The 7,858-nt window shown below is 34.6% G+C and overlaps 1 pseudogene; it reads left to right on the forward strand.

Moving 5' to 3' along the window:
• Positions 1 to 743: 743 nt before the first annotated feature.
• Positions 744 to 7,394, forward strand: LOC111492066 (annotated as a pseudogene).
• The last annotated feature ends 464 nt before the right edge of the window (positions 7,395 to 7,858 follow it).

Here is a 7,858-nt window from a genome sequence, read left to right on the forward strand (position 1 = left end):
CCAATTTATTGTCAACTAAAGATACCAAGCAAATGCAACAAATTATCCTTTTGTCACCGTTGTTGAATAGATTGTGAATTATTAATTTATTTTTACTTCACGAGAAATTTTATTCCTTTTTCGCTGTTAGCTTAAGTTTGTTTTCTGAGAAACGTTAGCAAATATAAATGTAAGAGGGAAACGTTGAAAGAACCATCTTAAAATTAAAATGGTTAGAAAACATAAAATAATAATAATAATAATAATAAGTTGAAAAAAAAAATCGAAAAAAAAACGTTGAGGAAAATGTAAAATAAAATCCAAAATATATAACAGAAATGGAAACCTTACTTTAAACCGCGCATTTAAGGCAAGGTCAAAGTGTGAGCCAGGCTTAGAAATTTCAAATTACAGGCGGGAGAAAAAGAAGGTACGTCGAAACGCTGTTGAAAGGGAGCGAAATGTGCCAACGGTCTAGGGGAACGACAAATTATATGATTCTTGTTGCAATTTCCGTTAGTGATTCTGGCGGAAGTTTCCTCCCGATATACCTTCATCGATCGACAATTATCCAGAGACTGGCATTTTTCTGCGTTGCGTTTTTACGCTAACCGGAGATAGTGAGTGATTGTTTTTCCATGGATCTGCTGCGATCGGAGGCGATGCAATTGGTGCATCTGATCATTCCTAATGAATCAGCGTACTGGATGATTTCATATCTCGGTCTCTTCCAATTCAACGATGTGAGTCACATTGCATTCGAAATGATCTTCTGGTGTTGGATCTTCTTGTGTATCATGTTAGGCTCAGTTTCTCTGTTCTTAATCGTCATTTTCATTCTAATTCTGAGTTGCTATTTGATTTTTCATTTTAATATGAGTTAATGTAGATTTCTGAAGATTTCTACATGATCTGATATTTTTCTGTCGATGATAATTCCTGGACTATCCTTAAGCAATTAAGCATTCACAAGTTGATTTAGGCTCCGTTTCTCTATTCTTAATCGTCATTTTCATTGTAACTCTGAGTTGCTATTTGATTTTTCATTTTCGTATGCGCTAATGTAGATTTCTGAAGTTTTCTACATGATCTGATATTTTTCTGTCTATGATAATTCCTCGACTATCCTTGAGCAATTAAGCATTCACAAGTTGATTTAGGCTCCGTTCTCTTTTCTTAATCGTCATTTTCATTGTAATTCTGAGTTTGCTATTTGATTTTTCATTTTCGTATGCGCTAATGTAGATTTCTGAAGCTTCTACATGATCTTCTTTTTCTGTGGATGATAATTTCTGGACTATACTTGAGCAATTAAGCATTCACCAGTTGATTTCGTTTTGTGCACAAGATTTATATTTACCTCGTGAATCACCTTGGTTGTCATGTTAGGTTCCATTTCTTTGTTCGTAATTGTCAATGTCACTGTGATTCTGAGTTTACTACTTGAATTCAATTTTCGTAAAGTCTAATGTAGGTTTACCATGTTCTGTACACAATCTTTAATCTTAAAATTTTCTTTTGATGATAACTCCTGGATTACTTTAGCTATTAAGAATTCATAAGTGGATTTCTTTTTGCATACAAAACATATATTTACATTATTCACAAGCGGATCTTCTTTGTTATCGAGTTACGTTCAGTTTCTTTTTTTGTAATCGCAATGTCATTATAATTCTGAGCTTACTACTTGAATTTAGTTTTGTAAACACTAATGTAGGTTCCTAAGTGAACTTTAATTTCAATTTTTATTTTTATGATAATTTATGAACTGTACTTAAAGTATACGTTTACTTGAATGGATTCTGATTTTTTGTGTTCTATATTGGCAGACATCATTGAGAATTTGTCTCATTGACATCATTGCACTATGTCGAAATGCTTGCTTCTTGTTTGCATTCCGCACTTTCTATTCTTGTCAATAGCATCTGATCGTCTACTTTTCCTCTTTAGCTCAATGCATCTAGAAGCCCATTCCAGAGGACGTATGCTGCCCAGGTGTGTTTACTATTTCTCTGATTTTTGCTTAAAGCTTCGTTCCAGGTCTGAATCTAGCTTTTAGCGAACTTGAGACAAGGATTACATTTCTAAATTGAAAGTTCTGATTCTAATAAGTAGCAGCACATAATTGCCGTAAATGGACCTAAGTACTTTGGTAATATGGCAGAATGAATTGCCTGGAGACTTGAGTTTTCTTCGACTCTAAGTACTTTGATGCCAATGTTCCTCGTTGGTTCATTAACTTGCATGATAAATTTTCAGATTTGTATTCAAGCGAAGTGAGGTGTATAACATTGATAGAAACTTTTGAGAAATTATATTTCCATTCTTGAACCTAGATAAATTTCTAGCTAGTAAGATTGAATGACATGAGAATGTAACGTTATTGTGATGAGTGTACTTCAGTTATAGTATGCTTGGTCTAGTGATTACGAGTAATAAATAAGTACTATAGACTCTACGACAACATGCTTATAAGTAGTGTGTGAACACAAAATTTGAGTATTTTTTTATTCTTTGTGCCTTTCCTTTCTTTTTTGGGCATACAAGTGTGGTTCTGAACTCTGCTTGAATCTGTCTTCTCTTTCCTCTAGATGATGCCTATACTTGTGCTGTTAGTGTCATAACTTATAAGATAAGTTTCTTTACAGATTAATAGCTATATAATACTTCAGTCCCTAGTCGATAATAGGTTCTACTGGTGTATTATAGTTGCAGCAGTATTTGTGGCATAAAGCTGAAGGGGGTTTAGTGTAGTACCATTCCGTTATACTGTTGAGGAAAAATAACGATTTAAATCCAGTAGCTTGACCTTGACTTTGACAGATTAAACTTGGAGAACTTGAGGCAGAGTCGTTAGAGATAAATGACAACAACGAGAAGTTACAACGCAATTATAGTGAGCAATTGGAAGATAAGCTTGTACTTCAGAGAAGGCATGGGATGTTTTTATTGATAAGGAGTTACTATAATTCTGTTAGTCTTTACTCTTGTAATGTTGCATACTTATACATCGAGGTTATTTTATCATCTATGATTAATAAAGCTAGCATGTTGTCAATTTGATGGCAATTACTTTGAATTCCTGTGATTTGCAGCCTGCAGAAGAGGACTTATTACTTTTTATATGGTTTCAGGTTGGTGAGTTTTTCCATCTAGCTCAAAGCATAGCTGCAGCTGAGCAAAGAGAACAGGAAGTGCAGCAAAACGGGGAAGGATCCATTGACAGTCCCTTATAATTGGAACAAGTATGTTTTTGTTGTCTTAGTATTGGCTGGACATTTATTGTGCTCTTTTGAGTAGTAGCTAGGACTTGGTTGCGTCTCGTAGGAAATGACAACGGATCCAACGAAACAAGTTAAACTAGTGGTTTTTGAAATGAATTTTTTATCGTTCAACTAGGGGCAAATGTGTCTGAGACAAGCTGTGGTTGATGGTTCCATCACTGATCCTGTATCTGGGGTGAAGGTTAGCAACGGGAATCCCTTAGTTACAGTTGTGAGCTTTACAAAAGGATGAATTCTGTTTGTTTTCTCTTTCTATATTTGGGTTACAGTCAACAAATATGGAGTTGGACCAAAATCTGTTTTTTTTCCCTGAAAGTTATTTTCATTGTTGCTGAAATAATTCGTTACCCCATATTGTTCTTTAAGGTCTTGCCATTGTAAAACTCACATCTGAATTCCAGGTCGAGAAAAATGTGTTTGTCATATTTTATTCTGGAGAGAGAGCAAAGGATAAAATTCTGAAAATATGCGGAGCTTTTGCAATGTTACCCATTCACTGATGACTTGGTCAAACAATTTCAGATTATTACAGAGGTAATCACGATTGTTATTGTACAATGTCGCACTTTGTTAATTCTTCTTGCTTTTGAGGACTTTTTACAGTCTATTCTCTTGCTCTATATGTCTCTGGTAATCTATTCCGTATTTAAATGTCCAAATATCATTAACTGCATCTGAGCAGCTTATAAATACGTACTAATTAAAACTGTACGTTATACTCTATGGTAGTTGCAACCACTCCAAGCATGAGCAGAATATTCTGAAACTGTTGCTTTTTGTAGTCCTTCATTAAAGATATAAGTCAATCATCTTCTTGTTTGGCTATAAGCATAAAATCCTGCTCCTACTCTCTTCCTACTATATACTTTATGGTAAGAGAAACCTAAAGATGAGCAGCTCGGTCAACATTATGCTCAGTTCCAGATTTCTACGTAATCTCAGGAAGAGTATTTTCTTTTAAGAGGGACAACTTGTCATCCTCTGTAAAATTGGTGTCGGAAATGAGTTGGTTACGCTATCTCGATTCAGATTGCTTAGAGACTGCATCCTGCCTTAACTGGAGCGCATTTTGAACGAAAACCAAAAAAGTTTTCATCAATTTCTCTTGGGAAAAGATGATCACCATTGATTTTCCACCAATTCTACATTCGGTCCAGCATTGTTGTTTACAATTAGTTTCTATACCAGTTTCCTGTGCCTCGCTTTGGCAGTTGTTGAGAGTCTCTAGCATGTTTCTCGGCATGAAAAGAGTTACAAGTTGCTCAACTTGCTCATATCACAGATAATTCTCGTCTTCCTATCCAAAATCCTGTGAATTCCCTACTAAGATTGAAAGGTGCTTTCTTTTCAGTTTTAAGAAGAGGATTTGAAGTAGTAAAATCAGAATATCAATATTTCGAATCATTTCCTTGGTCCAGAAAATAAGAAATGACCTTGCTTTTATTTAGTTTGATAGATTGGAATGGTAGGAATGTACAAGATCGTGCGCACATCTCTGTATATAAGTTTTGACTTTTGGGTACCCAGTGAAGCGCAAGGGACAAAGTTTAATCGTTGCCTATACTGTGCCTATGGAAAAAGTACCACTAATTCAAAGTGGGGTGATTTGATATCGGTGGTTATTACCATTTTAGTTGTACTATATGAAATTGCAAAGTTCTCCATGTGAATTGGTAAAAAGAGGACATCTTTTTGTCCTCGAGACTTACCTAAATTTTTTGGTCGATTTATTTCTTTCATTTGTTTTATATCTCCAAGCGTATTTTAATGTGCAGATGCCTAAGGCAAATAGTGAATTGCAGGGTAGAGTCTACTCTATTGACACTTTCCCTTTCCTATTTGCTGTAATGTTTGGTGATTGCCATGGAATATGCTTGTTGCTGGCACCATTATATCTTATAATAAGGGAGAAGAATTTTTCCAGCCAGGTAATTGCCAATGTCTTGTAGTGTGAATTCTTGTCCTTTGTCTGCCAATATAAGTTTATTTGACCTTGTTAACGTCAGAAGCATCGAGATATCAATGAAATTACCTTTGGGACCCGTTATGTTATCAAGATGATGGCACTTTTTTCGATCTACACATGACTGATTTATAATGAATTCTTGCTGTCCCATTTGAATTGTTTGTGCCTTCTGCATACTGTTGTCGCCATACTTCATGCAGGTATCAAACAGTGTAAATCAACTCATTGTGGGCTATATTCCTCCGTGTGAGTGACTTATATCCTCCGTTTTTCAGAGATACTAATACCATTGGTTTAATAAAGGTTCGTGATGCGTATCCATTTGGTGTGGATCCGAAGTGGCAAGGCACTCTAAGTGAGTTACCTTTTCTCAAATCTTTGAAGATGAAGATGTCTATCCTACAGGAGTAGCTCAAATGAACAGAGGAATTATATTGAGCCACTTCAAAGCAAAATTCTTTGGAGAAAACATTAACATCTGGTTAGTTGCTTTAAGATGGATCGATCGTATCATCATTAAAATAATTTCTTTATTGAATTATTAATTAATTGGCAGTCTTTCTGTAGAATTAATTGTTTGAAAATTTTCTTCCGGATGGCGGATTCTTGAATGAGATGTAATGTAGTAAATTATATGCAGTTGATGAATAAACTTTTAAAAAAATACTGTTTTTATAAATTATTCAATTAGGTCTCTTAAAAAATGTAGTATAAAAGAGTTTATCTTGTGAGTTAGTTGTGGAAGAATCAACCACATCCTAAAATTCTAGTGAAAATTCTGTTTTCTTTATTCTAACAAGTGTAAATTTTGTTTCATTGTTTCAGGTACCAATTTGTTCCACAGATGATTTTCATGAACAGTTTATGCGGTTACCTCTCACTTCTCATAATCGTAAAGCGGTGCTCTGGATCTCAAGCTCTGTATCACGTAATGATTTATATAGGCTAAAACCAGCTTTTTCCAGGACAGAAGTTCCTTCAGGTTCTTCATGTTTTGATGTGCTTCAAATTTCTTTTCATAATACTTGTCTGCCCTCACTACCTTCTCTGTCGAAGAAACAACATGAAGAACTAGGTGATGATAGATCTCATCTTTGCCAGAGGCACCAAGGTCAATCCTACTCCCTACTTCACAGCACAGACGACAAATCTTGAAATGGAACGATGCCACGGTTCCCACGGCCACGAGGAGTTCGAGTTAGTGAGGTTTTTCTACACCAGCTTGTACATTCCGTAGAGTTCGTACTTGGTGCAGTTTCTAAAACAGCTTCCTATCTACACGCCTATGGGCCCTCGGGTAAAAAATAAATACATTTTAGCATTATTCTAACCTAAATGCTGCTACACTTATTATACCCGCCATTTTAAAAATGGATTTGGACATTCATGTAGCTTGCGAGTGTAAGGATCATACCCTCCTGTTTTTTAGCTTTAACGAAACTGGTATTCACGGCAAGTGAAAAATAAATCCGACTACCAAGCCTATCATAATAATACCTATGCTAATTAGAGGGATGTTTGAAATTAAAACTAGATCTTTGAAAGAGTGATTTATAACAGTAGTCCCTTTACTCTTAATGTTAAATATATTCAAATGAGTTCTTCAGGTCCAAATTTATGTATTTAGATAGCGCTATCATTTATAAGCTTTTTAGTCGAGATACACGTAACCTTTGATTGTGGTATCATTTATAGTCACTCAGCCAAGCGCATTCGGAGTTCTCGAGTGTATTTTACGACAAGGTTCTGCTCCTAGCTTGGGGGTTGGTTCTGCCACACCTTTTCTTTTTCTTCCTCTTTTCAACAAAAATGCATTGGAGGAATCAATAAGATGATAACCATTTACTTCTTGACATCTGCAGGTTCAATAGTTTGATCATCCGAATGGTGTAGGAATAGCTATTTTTCATTTGTGCAACTGTCGGAGTTCTAAGCGCTTTCCTGCCCGCCTTTGGGCTCCACTGGGTGGAGTTTCAGAACAAAAATTCCCCCCTTCTCGTATTCGTTCACCGGGAGAAGGATGAGTGACGACATATTTCTGAAGCTTGGCCATCAACTCAACTCCCAAGGAAAATCATGAGGTTAGTTCCAAAAACTTATTCAATTCTTCCACCGTTGCATATTATAACTGTTTTCCAAATAATTAACAAGTTTTGTTGATAATATTACTTTTTTACACCACACACACACGAATGTTTAAAAACAATACACTGAGTTCAAAATACTATTTTAGTTTATGTATTTTTAATTTCATTTTATTTTAGTATTTATATTTTTAAATGTTTCATACTTTTAATAAAATTTAAATTAAGTAATTCAAAGTTTTTAAGATTTATTGCAAGTAGATGATAAACTCTGGACACTCTCTTTTTCCTTTTCCTTTTTCTTTTTCTTTTCTTTTTTCGTTATTGAAAAATTTATAATGGTATTAAAATTTTAAAACAAAAAATAATTCCTCAAGACCACTCACTTCTAGAAAATGGTTCTAATTTTGGTAATATTTTGTGCTGAGCTGAACAATTGATAATAGATTTCTTTCAAAAAATTTAGGAAGTATATTACATTACATTTTTTTTTTTTTTAATAAGGGTCTTGTTGATAATGACTTTTTTTTTTTTTTTTTTTTTTT

This window comes from Cucurbita maxima, unplaced genomic scaffold, assembly GCF_002738345.1.
Source record: "Cucurbita maxima cultivar Rimu unplaced genomic scaffold, Cmax_1.0 Cma_Scf00017, whole genome shotgun sequence".
Taxonomy (NCBI): domain Eukaryota; kingdom Viridiplantae; phylum Streptophyta; class Magnoliopsida; order Cucurbitales; family Cucurbitaceae; genus Cucurbita; species Cucurbita maxima.